We start from the raw sequence: 22,466 nt of genomic DNA, 5'->3' as shown, positions 1-22,466 counted from the left end.
TTTAAAGTATCAATTAAAAAACTGAGACAGAAATAAATTAATTTGTCTAACTATATACACACAAGGAAGGATTTGAACCCAAGCAGTCTGAAAATAAACTCTATGCTCTTAATCACAGAATTATTCCACTTCTTGGAACTTAACTTTTAAAATTCTATAAGGTGTAAACCATCCATATTCATCATAGCACAATTATAACAGCAAATTATAAACAGCCTGATTGTTTAACAATGAGGACTAGTTAAAATATGATGTACCTATGTTACAGAACACAAAGAAATCATGTATTCCACAGCCTAACTTTAATGTCATGGAAAAATGTTCACTGCATAGAAAAGAAAAAGTAGTATAAATGTGAGGAATCAAGAATTATATGCAATAATAATATTCACACATGGAAAAAAAGACAACCAACATTTACAGAGTTGTTAATATAGCTCTCAAGCATATGATAAGATCATAAGTGAGTTTTTTCTTTGTGCTTTGTTGTATCTTTTCGAATTTTCTAAAATTAACATCTTTCTTTTATTATTAGAAAAAAGATTGGGTTTTTTTTCAAGAATGAATTATAAAACAGAATGAAGATATGCGACCATGTATGAAAATATTTCACTACAGTTAAAAGCTAAAGCTAAAAAGCTAGGATTCAATTGCATTTTGTTACATAAAGATTTCCACTTTTCCCAGCACCATTTGTTGAAGAGAATATCTTTTCTCCAATGTGTTTTTGGTGCCTTTGTCTAATATAAGACAATTGTAACTTAGTGGGTTAGTCTCTGTGTCCTCTTTTCTGAACCATTGGTCTACCAGTCTATTTTGGTGCCAATACCATGCTGTTTTTGTTACTACCGCTCTGTAGTAGCATGATGCCACCTACTTCACTCTTGTTGCTAAGGACTGCTTTAGCTATTCTGGGTCTCTTATTTTTCCAGATGAATTTCATGACTGCTTTTTCTATTTCTATGAGGAATGCCACTGGGATTTTGATTGGAATTGCATTAAATCTGTATAGTGCTTTTGGCAGAATGGTCATTTTGATAATTCTGCCTATCCAAGAGCAAGGTAAATCTTTCTATCTTCTAAGGTCTTCTTTGATTTCTTTCTTTAGGATTCTGTAGTTTTTATTGTATAGGTCTTTCACCTCTTTCGTTAAGTTGATTCCCAAGTGTTTTATTTTTATTTGAGGCTATTGTAAATGGAGTAGTTTTCCTCATTTCCCTTTCAGAGGATTTGTCACTGATATACAGAAATGCCTTTGATTTATGGGTGTTGATTTTATATACTGCTACTTTGCTGAATTCATTTTCTAGTTCGAGAAGTTTTCTGGTAGAACTTTTTGGGTCTTCTAGGTATAGAATCATATTGTCAGCAAATAGTGCTAATTTGAGTTCTTCTTTTCCTACCCATACTCTTTGATTTCTTTCACCTTCTAATTGCTCTAGTCAGTGTTTCAAGAACTGTGTTAAATAGAAGTGGTGAAAGTGGGCATCCCTGTCTTGTTCCAGTTTTTAGAGGGAATGCCTTCAATTTTTCTCCATTTAGAATGATGTTGGCCTGGGTTAGCATAGATGGCCTTTATAATGTTAGATACATTCCTGTTATCCCTAACTTTTCTAGTGTTTTGAACATGAAGGGGTGCTGTATTTTGTCAAATGCTTTTTCTGCATCTATTGAGATGACCATATGATTCTTACCTTTAAGTCTATTGATGTGGTGAATTACATTTATTAATTTCCATATGTTGAAATTAAACCCCTCTCACGATGGACAAAACTCAACTCAAAATGGATCAAGAACCTAGGAATTAAACCAGAAATCCTGTGTCTAATAGAAGAAAAAGTAGTCCCTAATCTCCATCATGTCAGATTAAGTCCCAACTTCCTTAATAAGACTCCCACAGAATAAGAATTTAAATCAAGAATCAATAAATGGGATGGATTCAAACTAAAAAGTTTCTTCTCAGCAAAAGAAACAATCGGTGAGGTGAATAGAAAGCCTACATCTTGGGAGCAAATTTTTACCCCTCACACATCAGATAGAGCACTAATCTCTAGGATATATAAAGAACTCAAAAAGCTAAACACCAAAATAACAAATCAATAAATTAAGAAAAAAATAATCAATAAATAAGCCAAGGACCTGGACACTTCTCAGAAGATTATATACTATCAATAAATATATGAAAAATGTTCATCATCTCTAGAAATTAAGAAACACAAATCAAAACTACTCTAAGATTTCATCTCACTCCAGTCAGTGTTAAGAATATAGGCAACAATAAGTGTTGGTGAAGATGTGGGGCAAAAAGCATACTCATACATTGCTGGGGAAACTGCAAATTAGTGCAGCCGATATGGAAAGCAGTGTGGAGATTCCTTGGAAAACTGGGAATGGAACCACCATTTGACCAGCTATCCCTCTCCTTGGTCTATACTCGAAGGACTTAAAAACAGCATACTAGGCAGACACAGCCACATCAATGTTTATAGCAGCACAATTCACAATAGCTAAATTGTGAAACCAACCTAGATGCCTTTCAGTAGATGAATGGATTTTTAAAATGTGGTGTGTATGTGTGTATGTACACACACACACACACACACACACACACACACACACACACAAAGGAATATTACTCAGCAATAAAAAGAGAATAAAATCATGGCATTTGCAGGTAAAGGGATGGAGTTGAAGAATATAATGCTAAGTAAAATTAGCCAATCCCCCAAAACCAAATGTCAAATGTTTTCTCTGATACAAGGAGGCTGATTCATAGTGGGGTAGGGATGGGGTCATGGGAGGAATAGGTATACTCTAGATAGGGCAAAGGGGTGGGAGGGAAAGAGAGGGGACATGGCGTTAGAAATGATGGTGGAATGAGATGGACATCATTATCCAAAGTACATGTATGAAGACACAAATGGTGTAAATAAACGTTTTATACAACCAGAGATATGAAAAATTGTGCTCTATATGTGTAATATGAATTGTAATGCATTCTGCTGTCATATATAACAAATCAGAATTTAAAAAAATTAAAAAACAAAGAAAATCTTTAAAAAAGCTAGGATTTAAAAAATTCCACTGATATCAATGTTATAAACCACGAAAGAAAATCTAATTCATGATAACTACAAATAATTAAAACCATGAAAATCAGAAAATGTAATCAATTTGAGAAGAGGGAGATCAGATAATATGTGAGATAATTCCTTCATAGTTCTTAGTAAGGAATGTTTTTGAAGGTGATAAAAGAAAAAAGAGATGTAAGAATACCACTCAAAAGTTTAAAATTAAACAAAAACATACCTAATACTGATAGAAAACTCAACAAAAACACTTTTTTGCAAAATTTATGAAATAAAGACTAAATAAAGATAAAATCATTAAAATCACAACTTTTAAAATAAAATGAAAAAATTAACATCATGCATCAATACAGCCATACATTTAAATATCCTTTATATTAGGTGAATAAACAGACAAATTCCTATCTATCTATCTATCTATCTATCTACCTACCTACCTACCTACCTACCTACCTTGGAACTGGGGGGTTAAATCCAAGGGAACTTAACCACAGAGCCATACTCTCAGGCCTTCTTTTTAATTTTTTTGAGACAGGATCTCACTAAGTCGCTGAGGATGGCTTTGAAATGCAATCCTCCCCCTGCAGCCTCCTGAGCTGCTAGAATCATAGGAGAGTACCACCAAGCACATCCAGCATTACTATCTATTTAAAGGCCCACATAACAAAGGGACTCATGACAAATAAAAAAACATATAAGGCAGAGAAAAACTTTGTTAAAACTAACAAAAATACAAATATAAAGACTGACAAAAATAGGAAATTAGTATTTTTAAGCACCTGGAAAATTAAACAAAACACAAATATCTACATAATTCAAAGTAGTGGTTAAAAAGATGACGGTATTATGAAGAAAAATAAAAGGAGAAATAAAATGATGTAAGGGAGCTAGCCATGTCATCATCTAAAAAATTAGCAGATGATCACTGGATGCAAAGTTATGGGGGGCAAACAGTTAGAATATGTTTTGGTCTTGTGAAAATTATAAAGTGCCTATTAGCCCAATGGAGACATGGTAGTTAAATGTCAGAGGGTAAAATTCCAAGAAAATAATGGGGCAGAATAAAATATGCATCTTTAGAGATCTAAGTATATCAGTGTTATTTAAAACAATGATTGAGTAAGATGATTTGTGGAATGAAATACTGCTAGAGAAAAGAAGATCAAAGACTTATTTAAGTTCTAGAGGTCCAGAAGAAAACAATCAAGCAAAGGCGACTGAATAGAGCCAAAAATAAAGAAAATGAAAATCCAGAAATTATAGATGATAAATAAAGAAAGCATTCTTTTTAAGAAGAAAGAAGTAAAAAACTATGCAAAGTTTTCTAAATAGAAAGGGACTGTAGTATTCATCTTCATGTGCCTAAATGTTGCAACATACAAGGTACTTATTAAATACTTGATAAAAATATATGAGTAGATAGCACTTAAAATACATTACAGTGGATCCACCACAGCATGATACAGAACAGACATTGAGTGAGGTTAGCCTAGTAGGGTTTGGAAAGATGGAAGCTGAAATATATTTCTTCTGATCTCCAGTCCCAACACTAAAGACAACTACTGAATACCTCTATTGAGCCCAGTCTATGATAGAGGCCAAAATAAAAATTAAGAATCCTGACAAATCTTGGTCCTAGGAGAAGAACCATGAGATCCAAGGATACCTCTGTCCCCAAGAGAAGGTCATCAACATGAGCTTTGCTGCGACAATCTGCTAGTCTTCCTATCCCATAAAGAGCTTCAAGAGAGGGCTGGGAATGTGGCTCAAGCGGTCGCTCGCCTGGCAAGCGTGCGGCCCGGGTTCGATCCTCAGCACCACATACAAACAAAGATATTGTGTCTGCCAAAAACTAAATAATATTAAAAAAAATTCTCTCCCTCTCTCTCTCTCTCTCTCTCAAAATAAATAAATAAATAAATAAGAATTAAAGAGCTTCATGAGAGCTAAGCTGGTTCTCTTGGTTCTCTTCACCTCTGAAGACAACAAGAACTTGCCCTCTCAGCTGAAGTGTCTCCATGAACCACAGATAATAAACAACTCAAGAAATGGCCTACAAGACTGCCAGATCTAAGAGTTATGGAAAGTTTTCTTTACCCAAGGAGTTCATGCAACAAAAAAATAAACATACAAAAGAACCAAGAAAATTTATAAAACATAGTGAGAGAAAAATCAAATCACCAGCTTTTAAAACACTTAAAAAAAAAAAGAATTGAAAAGATTTAAACCACTTTAAATCTTCTAAAATTAAAGGTAAAAGGAACTAGTATAGAAACAAACAGCTCAAAGAAACAGGAAATTAAGTCCAGGATAGATGGTAATTTAATATTTGATAAGCATTTTAATTCAGCAGTAAATGTAGTTGGCTTACTAAAGGATCTTGCAGAGCTGACTATCCATCAGAAGTTAACCCTTATCTAATACCATATACAAAATTAATCCTAATTGAGCATTTAAGCATATGTACACACATACATAAAAATCTTAGGGGAAAAAATAGGTGCCAAAGTGAAGTGTTGAGGAAATCTTTCTGCCAAAAAAAAAAAAAAAGTATATATATATATATGTGTGTGTGTGTGTGTGTTTGTGTGTGTGTATGTATATATGAAAAATAACTTTTGATTACAAAAAACCTTTCAAATTTTATATTGTAAAAAAATACCATAAAGAAAAACAGGATACAAGCAACAGTTTAAGTGAAAGTTTTCAACTTATGACTAATAAAGAATTTTATTTAAAATGTGTAAAATATTATTATACTTAATGAGTATAATATGACCAACAGAATGCAAAATAAATAAAATACAACTCACCAAGTCATTCAACTGGTCAATAAATAAGGATAAAAAAAAATTTTTTTCTGGGGCTGAGGTTGTGGCTCAGTAGTAGAGTGCTCGCTTAGCATGCACGGGTCACTGGGTTCGATCCTCAGCACCACATAAATGTAAAATAAAGATATTGTATCTTGTATCCACCTAAAAAACTTAAAAATAAATATTAAAAAAATTTCTGTGTATTTTTCATGCCAGAGAAAAACAAAAGAATATTCTTTTCAAAAAGTTAAAATTAATCTCTAATTATCAAAAATCAGCAAGAAAAGGTATATGTGCATTAATTACTCTAGTCTTTGTGGAAAATAAATTTGCAGCATACATTAAAATTTTTAAACATACATGTTCTTTCATCTAGTACTCTCATCACAAAAATAAAATCACTGGTATGTAAAGATGTATGTATAGAGATGTTTAATGCAACATTTTTTTTACAGAGGGAGGAGGAGATTAAATTATGTAACATATTATGGAATATTATATTGCCATTATAAAAAATGCAGATCTATGCTGACTAACTCAGAGGGATTTCTACAACTCAAGATAGAAGCATGTGTAACTAGTTATTACAAGAATAAATTATTCTTTATGTATGTTTATATTTGTATGCAATTATATAAACAAGTGGATATTTACCAAGTCATATAAAGCAAGTATAAATATGAACCCAAAATAAGTTATAAATATCATTACAATATTTTACTTGTCATGTTGTTCTGGTTTTTTATAATATGCATAATTCACATAATCAGTAAAAATAATTATTGTAGAAAATAACATGGTTGAGATGACAACAAACTTCCAGTATTTATGTCAAACTGACTCATTATCATAATCAAATCCACCTTAACTTTTCCTTATTTTTTCTTTTCTTTCTTTTTTTGATATAGTTTGATATAGGTTCTTACTAAATTGCTAAGGCTGGCCTCAAACTTGAGTTCTTCTTGAGTCCCTAGGGTCTCTGGGATTAAACTGAAAAGAAACTAAAAAGGCTTATTTTCCTTTTGAAATTTTTAGAAAACACATCATATCCCAAAATGTAAAGTCAGCTCCAGACTGCTTTTAATTTGCCCTCCCACAATGATCCTTCCTCAACCTTCTTCCACTCTCATACAAGGCAAATAAGAAACTAGTTTAGGGCAGTGACTCTTAACATCAGTCCCTCACCAACAGTAACAGAGCCACTATTGCTATGGTAGCAGTCTATAAAATGTGCTCGTTATTATCATTCCTCTTATATTTTCCAAAGACCTATAAAACCTACCATCATTAGCAGTACAGAGCCTTTTCTTGTTCTAATTCTTAGGACTAAGTTAAAGTCATTAACCTCTCATATTGCATATGTCAATCATGATACCAGCTCACCTCTCCATTTTCTAAAAGGGGATTATTCTACTCACAGTCACAGGACAGTGCAAAAGAGGATTATTCTACCCAGAGCCATAGGACAGTGCATTTAAAACTTAAATTGTAACATGTTAAGTTGAAATTTAACACAATTAGAATTGAAATTTTGTAGTAAGACATTTTGCCTTACAACTATCTCAAAGACAGCCAATTTAAACTGCCTTCCTCTTATGGCAGGAGATGAGACAGATCAATATGAAACAGAAAAAGAAATTATAACACAAACAAATGTATAAATAAACAGAACCAATAAAACAGCTAAATGATAAATAGAATAAGAGATATAAATGAAGGAATAAGTCAGTCAGTAGCATGATAAAAATGTAGCAGACAGAGGAAGTGAAGAGGAAGATTTTGAAGACCATGCACTCCAGGAAATAGGAAATAAAAATCAATGGTTTCTTAATTCCAGTTTCCAGGAATCTCTGCTCTGCCAACTAAAACAATGTGAACACAACATCTTACAGGCATCCCATAACTTTAATTTATACTACTGTCTAGAAAAATAAAAAACCACAAAAAAGTTATACAAAGCACAATTCAGTGCCAAGGCTATAAGAATCAAATAAGAGTTACCTAATAAGAGTAAATAAAATATCCACGATGCTTAAAATATTTACAACGCAAAATACAAATAATAGCTAAAAACTGGTTAAGAAGAACTGAAAAGGAGATGGGCTTGGGCTAAAATGGCTTCCTATTTTTATCAAGTTAATTTAAGTTTTAAATGTGCATTTTCATTTCTACCACATTTGGATTAAAAACAGGTTAATAAAAATGAACAATAATTTCATATTTGGGCACAGACTACAAAGAAGGATATGAGTAGTTAAATCCATTTATTTTGATCATAAAAATTCATAGTGAAACACATGGGTAAATGAAAAATACAGTGTTGACTTTTTCCAAGTTAAATATCTCTATTTTTGCATATTTTTAAGTGTACAGTATCTATATGTACACTACCAATTAAATTTTAGAAACAAACTATTAAAATTCAACCTTAGAATTTATTGGCTGTGCATGGTAGTACATGCCTACAATCCCAGCTACTTGGAATCTGATCAGTACCACTGTATAAAAGTATTGAAATGTCATACTGAACCCTATGAATATATACAATTATTGTGTGTCAATTAAAAATAAAAATAGCCATGCATAGCAGTACATGCAGTAAACCCTGCTACTTGGGAGATTGAAAAGTTCAAGGCAGCCTGGGCTAAGAGACCCTATCTCAAAATATTTTTAAATGGTCTGGGGACTTAGCTTAGTGGTAGAGTGCCCCTGGGTTTATTCCAGTAAAGCAAAAAAAAATAAACAGTTTATTGGACATTTGGGATTTAATTCAAGTCACCAAAATTTTTTCTTGATTAAACTTATGCTCAAATCCTATGTCTGCTTAGTAATATTCAGATTACTGCTGTTAAGAATACTTAAATATAAATAGCAGTAGTTGGGGGAAAATGAAGCATTTAAATTGTTTCTGCTAATGGCTCTTCAGGTTTCCTATCAGAAAATCCTCCAGATTTTCAACTGACACTCAAAAACCACTTCTAATTCTGATATAAAGAAAAATCAATCATGTAAAGTATTTAAAAGAATGTAAAAGGATTCAACATAGGAATTCAACCTAGCTTTTTCCATGGTAGTTTAAAAACACTCCTAAAACCTGCACCCTTTCAATGAAGTGATAAAATGGAAGGATCTACATCTAAATGTAGATGTAGCTATAGCAACTTGCCTAGCATGAATGAGAAAGGCCCTGGGTTCTATCCCCAGCACCGCAAAAAAAAAAAGAAAGAAAAAAAATTTATTAAAATATAATAATAATAATAATAATAGAAAAATAAATCAATTAAGAATCATAAGACTTTGGATCTTGGCCACCAGTTGATTGGATAACCCATCACATGTCTCAGAGCTTTAATTCCTTTATCTGTAGTGTGAAGGGAAATGTGAGTTCCTTAATCTCAAATTTCTTCCAGCTCTAATCAGGGCAGTTTAGTTACATATTCTAGGAAACACCATTTAGGAGGCTAAATTAATAGTCTTTTAGACTTTGTTCAAAGTATCATGTATAATGTTCCTCCTACAAATCTGTCAATAATAACAAACGCAAAACTAAAAAGTTTGTCTCAAAGTATAAAATAGAATAGTGATTATCCCAGCATGAGATAGGTGAGGGGGGAGAAAGAGATGAAGAGAGCTTAGTTAATGTGTACAGGGGTGCAGTTGGTTAAAAGGAATGACTTCTAATGTTCAACAGCAATATAGGATAACTAAGGTTGACAACAACTGAACATTTAAAAATAGCTAGAAGGAAGGATTTTGAATGTTTCTGGCACAAATGACACCTCTGTGGTGATAGATAAGCCAATTACTTTTATCTGATCATTATACATTGCATACATGTATAAAAAATGCCATACTATAGCCCATAAATATATATAATAACTATATGTCAATTAAAAATAAAAAGTCAAGTACAGAGGTACATACATATAATCCCAGCTGCTCAGCAGGCTGAGGCAGAAGGATTACAAGTCCAGGCCAGCCTCAGCAACTTAGCAAGACCCTGTCTCAAAATTTGAAAAATAAATAAAAACAGTTAGAGATATAGTTCAGCAGTAAAGCAATTTATTATACTGGTTCAATCCTCAATGTTATAACAATAATAATCAAAACAACTTTTTATTAAAAAGTCAAATTAGAATTTGAATGAAAAAAAGTAGCAGTGAAGAAATAACAAAGAATGAAAACAATGTGTTTCCTTAAAAAATAACAATACATAATCAATTGATTATGTAACAGAGCTTCCATTACGTGTAAATATTCTGCTAGGTTAACAGTATAAAAAGGGAAGGAGATTACAATCTATTTTTTAATACATAGCACAAAATTTAAGAGAGACAAAAAAGTATACAATAAAATACTATAATTCAAAATGTAAAACAAGGATCAACTCTTAAGTCAATTTTAAATATCTACCTCTAGAGAGTTAAAGAGTATGCTATAAATTACAGCTTTTCCCTAAATCAAATATTTGTACATATAAGAGGTTTAGACTCACTTCCAAATATTTCTCAATTTTAAGACAGGAGCACAGCCAGTAGAGGAGTCAACCATTGCTGGAGTTGCTCATAGTCAACAAATATTCACTGAATCCCACCATATGCCAGTGTGTTAGGCTCTGGGAATACAGTGATATTTAACATAGACAAGGTCCCCAATTTGTGATACTAACATTCAAATGAGAAGTACAAAATAAGTAGAGTTAAAAACAAGATAATTACAGACAATGCTATAAAAAGAAATAGGATGCATAAAATTTCACACACACACACACACACTCTCTCTCTCTCTCTCTCTCTCTCTCTGTCTGTCTCTCTCTCTCTCTCTCTCTCTCTCCTTAGGGGGGTGGGGGGAGATAAAAAGTTACTCGTGGGCTGGGGCTGCAGTTCAGTGGCAGAGTGCCGGACCACCGCGACAAAAATAACAGGTTCTGGTGACAGGCGATGGGAGACTGGAAGAAACAGAGAGTCAACACACGCAGATCTTGAAGATAAAACAGCTGGGGTTGGATGGATGAAGAAGCAGGTCTAAAAAATTACACCAGCAATCTTTATTATATGTGTCTCTAAATCAGATTAAAGACTATGCAAGCATTATTCTTTGTATTCAGAAAAGTTACAGAGGTAGCAACAGTATGCAGCTATTTCCTCAGTTACATTACAGTTGCAATGTGCAATGTTGAGAGCACTGTGCAGCTCTCAAGAAAGTCCATTGTTTAAAGTTACTAATTTGCAGGCAGATTCAGGAGCAGCAAAACTGGTGAAACATTGTGATTATCTTAGCAAGGAAGTTCCTTCATTCCAAGGAGCTGCCTGCCTGAGAATGTTAGGTCGAGGCTGATAAGACTCTAGCATAGAGGATATCTCCATAGCAACTGGGCATCCTATGCCTTTGCACAGAAACTTTCTTTTTCTGAAATATTCAAAAAGTGCTAATTCTAGATTCACCAAACTTTCTTTTTCTGAAATATAGCCTTGAAGTCATCAGGGACTCAATCTCAGACACTGGTCTCCCAGTCACTGTCACTGCTCTCCACAGCAGAGCATTTGCCTAGTAAGTGTGAGGCACTGGGTTCAATCCTTAGCATCACATAAAAATAAACAAAATAAAGGCATTCTGTCCATTAAGGGGGGTGGAAGAGAGAAAGAGGAAAGGAGGGGGGGATACACTCCTGTAAAAATGAAGGAAAAGTCTATTCTCCACAAAGGACCAACAAGTTCACATCCAGGCAATAGAAAATAATGTGAATAAAGAAATATGAGAACTAGGGAAAGTCAGATAATATCTTTCACAGACTTCAAGATGTAGGTAAACACAGAGAAGGCAAGAAATCTGTAAGGGAGCCAGAGATATTCAAAAAGTGCTAATTCTAGATCCTAAGAGGATTTTAAAACTATGCTCTCAATATTTTCTCACTTTCAGAAAGATAGAGATCCACCCAGAACAGAAATTAAAAAAAAAAGAAAGAAAGAAAGAAAAAGAGAGAGAGAGAGAGAGAAGGGGGGGGGGGAGTCTAAGCAAAGCAAAAAGAATGAGAATTTGGCCAAAGAGAAAGAAAATACATAGGTGAGAAGAGGGCCAAGTGACAGAGACCTCAAAAAGTATCACAACAGCAAAATACTTTTAAAGGGGCCGCTTCCGAAAACAAAACATCTGGAAAACACAGACACAAAGGCAAAAAGATTTTATTTATTATTTCTCAAAAGTTCAATTTTTAAAAATACGTCACAAATGAGAGGGGCCTGGAGCTACAAAGCTCAAAAACTACCCTTGTCCATTCCTTCCCTATAGAAGTTTTTCTTTCTATAACTACCAGAAAACCAACTGGTTTATATACTAGTAAACATAAAAGGAAAGCCCACACTAAGATGCTGTGGGAAAAACAGCATTGTAACAAATAATAAAAATACTGAGCAATGTAGACCCAAAGAAAACTATTAAATTTAGTATTGCAAAATGACCTAAAAGTAATGAAGAAAAATATTTCCTTTAGCAGAAATAAACTAAAACTATAACAGATAAAAAAAAAAAAATAAGACCAGATTCACAAGTGAGGGATAACAGTTGGTTTTTTTCCTTTTCCCCAGAAACAAAGATCATAAATTACAAAGAACCCCCCATACACACACAGAAAAAGACCTCTCCCTTGAAAATAAAGCCAATAAGGGAAAAACAAGATAGAAAATGAACAAAAATAATGAAAAAGATATAAAGGAAAGCAACAGTAAGTAGTTGATCTTAAAAATATATACTTGGAAGCAGACAGATATTTCAGACTGCTACAAGGAAAACTTCAAATTAAAACTGAAATCTATACACTAAATGGACACATGGTATACTAGGTTAATTCAACCCAGAAGATACCTACTACAATTTTTTTTTTTAAGCTTTTGAGCATTCAGGTAAAAACATCAAGTCACTTATAAGAAAAAAAAAACTATATATAGGTGTGTGTGTGTGTGTGTGTGTGTATGTGTATAAAACTTAAAAGCTATGCTTTTCATACAATCAAACAGAAATTTTAAGATACTCAGGCACAAAAGATGTGAGCCAAGGACTTTATAGCTAAACTGTTCTTCAAGTTTAAAGGCATAGTTAACAATATGTTCCTTGAACTCTTCTGGAAAAAAAACACTAAAAAGCAAACTATACAAATCCCAAAATGACTTGAAAGCCCTAAAATGTGGTCATATGAACTAAAAACATGTTTAGCTGCACAACTAAAAATTAAGGATTAAGGTACAACTAAAATTAAGGATGAAGGTAAGTACAACATAATAGAATATAAATGTGTACTGAAAAAAAAACGTAGAAAGGATAAATCAAACTAATGAATGGCAAGAATAGGTGCAAGTTAGAACATTCTTATTGATTTCATAAAAAATATTAACTGAATTCTCCTGTCATATATAACAAATTAGAATAAAATATTTTAAAAATATTAACTGAGAGGAAAAGACTATCACTTAAAATTAGATGCCAGGAGATAATGAATAAAGGCTAGAGGTCCCAGCTAACTTCCTCAGGTAGACTTAAGAATATGACATTAGAGAATTTTTAAAAATTATGATTAATATCTTAAGGGCACTAAAGGAAAAAGTAGACAAGATGCCAGAAATGTGGGAAATGTAACAAGGAAAGAGTCAGTGAGCTTGAAGATATGTCAACAGAAAATTCATAAACTAAAAAGAAAAAAAAATGGTGTGGGGGAGGCAATATCCAAGGACTTTAAGAAAATCAAAAAGCCTAATTGCAATACAAGAAGAGAAAGAAAGAGAGGAAAGAAGGCACAGGAAAAAAGTCATTACCAGGGAACAAGGATAAGAATTACCTTGGAATTCACATAAAAATCCCACTAGCAAGAAAATTGTAAGATGGGGCTGAGGACATAACTCAATGGTAGAAAAAAAGAAAACAGTAGGATAAAATATTTAAAGTTGCTGAAAGGGGAACCAAAAAAAAAAAAACCCTAAAATTCTATATTGAGTAAAATTACCTTTCAAAAATGAAAAATATTTCCTAAAGCAAAAACTAAGGGAATTTGTTACCCATACCAGTAATAGTAAACCAACTGCTACTTACAGAAATGTTAACATAAGTTCTTCAGAGAGAAGGAAATTATATAGGTTAGGGTTATGGTTTAAACATTAGGTGTCCACCAAAAGCTCAAGTGTTGAAGTGCAAGAAAGTTTAGAGGTGAAATGACTGGATTATAAGAGCCTTAATCTAATCAATGCATTGATCTGGTACTAACTGTAGGCAGGTAGGGTGTGGCTGGAGGAGGTGGGTCATTGGAGGGGAGCCTTCCATGTATGTATCTTGTCCCTGATGATGGATCTCTCTCTCTCTCTTTGCTTCCTGGTTCCACGTTTTTAGCTGCTCTCCTTCTCATGCCTTCTGACAGAATGTTCTGCCTGATCTCAAGCCCAGAGCAATGAAGTAAGCCACCTATGGAATGAGACCTTTGAAACTTGAGCTCCAGAACTTTTCCTCTTCTAATTGTTCTTGACAAGTCTTTTGGTCCCAGCAGCAAAAAAGCTTACTACAACAGTTAGATACATGGATCTACATAAATAGGGTAACAGATTAAATTAAGATTTTAAAAACTTTTTTCTTATTCTTAACTGACATTGGATGAGTACAGCATATAGATGAGTGAAATTCATGAACTACATTATGATAGGAGAGATACTATAGTTTGAAAAGTTTAATAGTATTAAGAGGTGGGAACTTCAATAAATGGCTAGGTTAGGAGGGCTCTTGCCCTCCTTAATGGATTGAACACCATTATTGTGGGAGTGGGTTAAACAAAGCAGAAGCGAGTTCTTTATAAGAGTTAATTAGGCTTCCTTTTGCAATCCTCTATCCCTCCATTTGTCCTTCTGCGGTGAAATGATGTGGCAAGATGACACTGGCCTGTAAATCCTAAGCTTCCTAGCCTCCAGAATTTGAGCCAATAAATTTCTGTTAACTACAAACCCAATCTGTGTTATTCTGTCTCAGCAGCACAAAGCAGACCAAAAAAGGTAGGAATAACAAATATTCTGATATAAGATACCTGTACTAGCAACATACACATTTAAAGCTAAATTTAGATTAATCATAATATGTATTACAACTTTAGCACAACCACTTAAAACAATTTTAAAGAAGTATAATTGATATGCTAAAAGACAAGAGAAGAAATCACATTGAACGTTCATTTCAAATCGGGATAGAAAACAAGAATAGAGCGGGGGTGGTGGCGGCACCATGTCCGCTGCAGTGGCGGGAGAGGGTTCAGTTGGGCTCCCAGTGACCATGGCCTTCACCCTGTATTCACTACTTCAGGCAGCCCTGCTGTGTGTCAACGCGCTTCCTTAAAAACATTGGCTGGGGAACGGACCAGGGAATTGGTGGATTCTGAGAGGAACCAGGAATTAAATCTCAGCTAACGAACCTGATTCGATCTGTAAGAACTGTAATGCGAGTGCCATTGATAATAGTAAACTCAGTTGCTATCGTACTGATTTTATTATTTGGGTGAACAACAATGGGAGAAATGGAGACCCAGAAGAAGAGATGCCAGTGAAGTTATTATTTCAGTCATTACTAGAATATTCATTTCTTAGCAGGCTGATATTTCACTTGACAAAAATGTAAAATTGAAAATAAAACCAGAGTTTCTATTTATCTGATTTTTTTAAAAAATACTGCACTTGCAGTTTAATTACAGAAAGATCAAGTCACCAGAGGTAGTAGCTGTCCAGGATTGAAATACATCTGATTGCTGGCTATTAATAACAGTTTGTGCATGGTAAAGATTGTTTAAAGGGTACAAGACTCTCTCTCTGGGTTGTTTGTTTGGGTTTTTAGATGTTTTTCTCTCACTTCTCAGGGATGAATTTTTTTCCAAAGTTTTGAAGTTCCTCATGACTTAGCTGTGATGTGAGAGTAATTATCCCCCTAGATTAAATTTAAAGAATTTTTAAGTAATTATCACATGTAAATGGTAAATAAGTAATTTAGATAATTTTATTTTAAACTGTTGGTTAAATAGTCTATATGGTCTTGTTATGAAAAATTAAGATTTATATATACTATAAAGGATAATACTCTTTGATTTCAGGGAAAATTCTAATTTTGTAAGTCACCTGATGATTGTCATGTCAAGTTCTTTTTATGCATTTTATTAATTGACCTGAATAATGAGATCAAGCCAGTATCCGAATTTTCTTTGGTAGAAAAATCTGTATAGAAATGTCTATACCCTTTTTACAATGATGATGACTTATTCTATAAAATCAGCATAAATATTAGCCTGCAATATCAACCCTAAATAATCACAACTAAACTATCCTATGTAAGAACACTGTTTATTGTGAAGCCTTTACCTCCTAAAATATTATCAGGTTTCCATTTCTTGGTGGAGCAGCACATTAAAAAGTGTGATTCTTAATTCTTCATTCTGTCAATACAGCATTCATGCTAGATGTTGTTTTTTATTTTTTGTTTATATGTCTTGAATCATCTTGTAAGGTTGTTTGCTTATCCTATAATATGGTTTTATGTAGAAAGGTTTAAACTATGTAAATGGTTTTTGTGAAAATTATCAGTTATTTTGAAGGGGTGGAATGGCATCTTTGTTGATAGAACTTTTGTAAACAAAGTTGAATTTTCAAATAAAAAAAGAAAGAAAACAAGAATAAACAAAGACAAGTGCACTGAACAGAAAACAGTTACAAATAATGTAGACATCAATTCAACTGTATCAATAATAAATTTATATGTGAACAGTCTAAACAAACCAATTTAAAAATAAAGACTGAGTGGATGAAGAAAAACAAAGTTCAAATACGTTATCTATAAAAAAAAAAACTCACCCTAAAGACAAATACATGAATATAAAGAAATGGAGAAAGATATTATCATGCTTCAAATAGAGAACTGAATAGCTATATTAATATCAGTCAGACTTAAGAACAGAGAGAATCATGAGGGATATAAAGAGAGGCATTAATGGAAAAAGTATTAACCCTCTAAGAAGACATTACAATCCTTAATGTGTCTGTGCTGAACAAAAAAGTGTCAAAACACTTGAAAGAAAAACTGACAGAAATGCAAGAAGCACTACTATAACTGGAGACACCAACCTCCCTCTTTTAGTAATTGACAGATTCAGCAGGCAGAAATTCAGAATACTACTGAATTGAACAGCAACATCAACCAACAAGATTTAATTGATATTTACAGAATACTTCATCCAACAATAGCAGAATATACACTCTTTTCAAATGCAGTAAGGGGCTGGGGATGTAGCTCAGTGGTACAGCATTTGCTTGATACATGGGAGGCCCTGGTTCAATCCCTGGCACAGGGGGGGAAAAAATCAAGCATACTACAGAACACATAATTAGTAATATAAAAGGACAGAATATTATGCAAAATATGAAAGATAATCCTAAAAATCCTAGAAAATACTAAAATAATTGGAGTAAACAACAAATTTCCAAGTAACATATAAGTCAAGGAAGTCTCAAGACAAATTCAAAAATATTTTGAACTAAGTAAAAATGAAAGAAAATAGTCAGCAAAATGTGTGAGATACAATGAAACCAATGACTAGAAGGAGACTTACAACATTGAATATATGCTAGTTAATAAGATTTAAAAGGTTCCACCCGAGGAAAACCAGGAAAGAAAAGCAATTTAAGAATAAATGAAGTAGGGAAAAAAATTTAGAGTAAAAATGAATGAAATTAAAAACAGGTAACACAAAGGGAGAAAAATTAAACAAAGAGTTGGTTACTTGAAAAGACCAATAAAACTGACTAGCCTATAGCTCGGTTAACCAAAGAGGAGTGGGGCAAGAAAAGATACAAATCACTAATATTTGTTGAAAAGGAAGCATCACTACTGATCTTAGATATCAAAAGATTATAAGATGAATATTATGAATAACACTATTCTCACAAAATTGATAACACAGATGAAATTGACCAATTTCTTGAAAGATACAATACTAAAACTCAAGGAGACAAAGCCAATAACTACTAAAGAAATTCAATCAATAATTAATAATCTTATTCTTCAACTGTCCATTAACATATTCTTAAATGTATAAAGTTATGGATTGACTTGTAAAGAGTTTTCACATTTAAGTTTCAGTCTTTTTCTTTTACTTCTGTGTCAATGTGTAGAATGCTACAATAATTAAAAACAAGAGATTGGGGCTAGGGATGTGGCTCAAGTGGTAGCGCGCTCGCCTGGCATGCGTGCAGCCCAGGTTCGATCCTCAGCACCACAAACTAACAAAGATGTTGTGTCCACCAAAAAAAATGAAAGAATAAACATTAAAAAAAAAACAAGAGACAAGGTTATTAAATTTCATGTCATTCAAAAAAATAATAATTAATAATCTTCCAAAAAAAGAAAGCATCAGGCCCAATGGCCTCACTAGTGATTTCTACCAAACATTTAAGGACAGTGATAATTCCAATTCTCTAAAATGTCTTCTACAAAATAAGCAAAGGAAATATTTCCTCTATGAGACCAGCATTACCCTAATATCAAAACCAAATAAAGACATCCTAAGAAAAATTTCAGCTCAGTATCTTTTATAAATATAGATGCAAAAAAAATTACTCAACAAAATATTAGCAAATCAAACTCAATTCATAAAAGTAATAATAGCATAATCAAAGTACTCATTCCAGGTATGCAAGGCTGGTTCAGCATTCCAAAAACAATTAATACATTCCATCAATAGGTAAAAGAAATAAAAGTTATATAATAGATACAGAAAAGGCATTTCAAAAAATCCAATATCAATTCATAATTAAAAACCCGAGCTAATTAGGAATAAAGGGGACCTTCCTTAAATTGATTTAAAAAAATTTACACATAACACCTATAGCTAACATTACACTTAATGTAGAAAATTAGATGCTTCACCTATATGATGGGAATAAATCACTCTTATTCCACATCATACCAGAAGTCCTATCTAGTACAATAAAATTTTTTAAAGGAAAAGTGTATGTGTGTGTGTGTGTGTGTGTGTGTGTGTGTGTGTGTGTATGGATGGATGACATGATTGTCTACAGAAAATCCCAAAGAATCAACAAACTCCTGCAACTAGTAAGTAATTATACAAAGGTTGTAGCATTTAAAATTGATATGGGCTAGGGATACAGCTCAGTTGATAAAGTGCTTGCCTTGCATGCACAAGGCCTAGCACCACAAAAAAAAAAAAAAAAAAAAAAAAAAAAGAATGTACAAAAGTCAATTGCTTTTCTATATACAAACAATGAATAACTGGACTTTCAAATATAACCCACTTATATTAGTACTTGAAAGATAAAGTACTTAAGAACAAATATAATAAAATATGCATAAGATCAGTATGAGAAAAACTTCAATTGCTGATGAAAGAAATCAAAGATAATATAAATGAATATAGAGACAGTCCATGTTCATAGATGGGAAGATTCAATATTTTTAAGACATCAGTTCCTCCCAACTTGCTCTAATATATCCAATCCAATCATAAGCAAATCCCAACAAGTTATTTTACAAATATTGACAAAACAGATTGTAAAGTTTATATGAAAAACAAAAGATTCAGTATAGCCAACAAATACTGAAGCACTAAGTTGAAGAAATGATATCACTTACCTTCAAGACTTAACTAAAAGTTACTACAGAGGTCAAGACAGTGCAGTAATAACAAAAGAATAACTATACAGATCAACAGATTAGAATATAGGCTCTAGAAACAGATCCAAACAAATATAATCAACTAATCTTTGACCAAAAGCAAAGGCAATTCAATGAAGACAGAATTTTCAACAAATGGTACTAAATCAGATATCTACCTAGGAAAAATAAATCAAGATCTTACACATTTTATAAAAAATCAACTTAAATGGATCTTAGAAGTGTGAAACACAAAAGTATAAAACTTCTAGAAAGCAACATATAAATATAGTTTATATGTAAATATAAGAGACTTGGGTTAAGCAATGATATTTCAGATACAACATCAAAAGTATAATCTATGAAAGCAAAAAAAAAAAAACAGTTAGGCTGGACTTTATTCAAATTAAAACTTGTGCTCTGCAGACACTATTACAAGAGTAAAAAGATAACCCAAAGGTATGGAAAGGAAATATTTGCAAAATAAGAAAACAACACAATTCATAAATGAGCAAAAGATATAAACTTAAGAAGACAGAAAATGAACATTTGAAAAGACATTCAATATCACATATTATTAAATACAGAAATGAAATAGAATGGGGGGAGGAGGCAGTATCAAGTACTAGCAAGGCAACAGTAACTCTCACTCACTGCTGAAGGGAATGCAAAATATTTTGGCCACTTTGTACAACTAACTGGCCTTACTGATAGGTGTAGAGGAAAAGGTGCAGATCTAAGTGACACTGGAAATGAAATGGAGTTTATAAAACTAAAGACAATAGGATATGCATAAGAATACTGTACTCTGGTGGATAAAAGTGTGTCTTACAAAGTACAGATGAGCAATTTTAATACTGCTGTATACATATACTGTAATCAATCAATGAATCAAATGTCTAACAAATAGAGTCCAGTTTTTTTTTATTACTGAGGTGAAAATTTACAGTTTAGAAGCGGAAGAGCCTGGAATTATTCATGTGGTAAGAGATTAAAGTAGGAGAACTTATTTCACTCTTAATTGAATATAACCAGCAGCATATTTGGTCACATATATAAATATTTATAGATATGTATATATACAGTTAGGATACAATCATTTTTCTTTGCTCTGCCAGTTGAAAGGGTCTAAAAGAAATAACATCCCAAAAGCAGTACACCTAATACCTGGATTTTGATGCTTTTCTCCAATAAAAGGAATCATAGTTTCCATAGAGAAATAGGAGCAGGAAATAACAAGATGGAGCATCTTGTGGTACCAAAAGTTAAGGAAGTGAAGAAAGAAAAGAAGGAAGGATACAGCCAAAGATGAAGACAAGTAAAGCAACAAAATAATTAGAATAGTATTGATTATAACTTAAAAGTATAAACTAAGTACCCATGAATCCAAACAGATACAAATAAATTACTAAAAAAATTAATATGGAGGTGTCATACTTTTCATGGCTGAAAAATATTCCATTATGTAAATATATATCACTTGTTTTTAACCATTCATCTGTCAATAAACATCTTGGTTGATTCCATATCTTGGCTCTTATGAACAGTGGTGGATGGGTGTGAAATAGCTCTTTGATATAATCATTTCATTTCCTTTGGATGTATAGGCAGTAATGGAATTGCTGGATCATATGGGAGTTTTAGTTCCAGTTTTCTGAGGAATCTTCATTCTATTTTCCATAATAGCTATACTAACTTACATCCCACCAACAAGATAAGTTTCCCTTTCTAGGCAAGGAATTCTTACACAAAAAAACAGACCATAAAAGCAAAAATTGGACTTCAGCAAAATTGAAAAATTGCTCTAAGAAAGACTGTTAAGAGGATGAAAAAGAAAGCTACAAACTAAGAACATATTTCCAAACTACATATCAGCAAGACTTACATCTAGAATATGTGAAGAATTCTGAATACTCAACAGTTAAAAAAAAAAAAAAGCAGGCAATTCAATTAGAAAACAGACAAGACATGAGCAGACATTTAACTAAAGATGCACAGATGGCAAATAAATACACAAAAAGATGGACAACTTCATTCATCATTAGGAAAATCCAAACAAAAACCATAATCAGATGTCATATCTAACAGAATATCAAAATTAAAAAAAAAACAATGACACCAAATGCTAGCAAGTATTCAGAAAAACTGGATCATTCATATATGATGGTGGAACTATAAAATAGTATAGTCATTCTAGGAAAGAGTATGGAAGTTTCTTATAAAACTAACCACTTAACATACAACCCAAAAACTAGACTCTGGACATTTATCCCAGAGAAATGAAAATTGACATTCAAGCAAAAAAAAAAAAAACTGTACATGAATGTTTAAAACATCTTCATTTCTAATAACCCCAAACTAGAAAAAATCTATAAGCCATTCTATTGGTGAATGATTAAACAAACTGTGGATACATAAGTAGTTGCTTGTGTTTGCAAAAGGAAACAACAGAAGGATGGACGAAAAACGAATAAATTGGCTACCCATATTAGAGGGGATGAAAAGTCTTAAAGCGACAGAGACGCAAGCTGTACAGTTTAAAATTTGAAATCAAGTTGATGTTTTACACAATGTAAAAGCACAGCAAACAAATGAACCCCTAAAAATTGAAAACAAATGAACTTAACTACAAATCAAGTTGGTGACATGATCCATGAAAAATTAAGTTTTATTTCAATTACCTTAAAAACAAAATATTTACTATCCTCAGTGCACTACAATATAAAGAGAAGAGGGAGAAGAACCTGCAAAGATATGCAAACTTTACCCAGTAACAACACTGATGTTATTACATTTAAACTATGTTTTAAACCATAAAGGATCCTAAATCTCTACCCAAACTCTTAACTCTCATAAACTATGAGATATGTTCACCCCACACACAGAGATA

The 22,466-nt window shown here is 32.6% G+C and overlaps 1 protein-coding gene and 1 pseudogene across 17 annotated transcripts in view; one reads left to right on the top strand and one right to left on the bottom strand.

Moving 5' to 3' along the window:
• Positions 1-22,466, bottom strand: part of Mkln1 (muskelin 1) — a 302,986-nt gene that overhangs the window by 128,454 nt on the left and 152,066 nt on the right. The gene's annotated exons all lie outside the window — the stretch shown is intronic.
• LOC120891839 (immediate early response 3-interacting protein 1 pseudogene) lies at positions 15,192-15,543 on the top strand (annotated as a pseudogene).

This window comes from Ictidomys tridecemlineatus, chromosome 2 (genome assembly GCF_052094955.1).
Source record: "Ictidomys tridecemlineatus isolate mIctTri1 chromosome 2, mIctTri1.hap1, whole genome shotgun sequence".
NCBI classification, from domain to species: Eukaryota; Metazoa; Chordata; class Mammalia; order Rodentia; family Sciuridae; genus Ictidomys; species Ictidomys tridecemlineatus.
The sequence above is the reverse complement of the archived record's forward strand: the minus strand, read 5'-3'. Positions and strand labels throughout refer to the sequence as shown.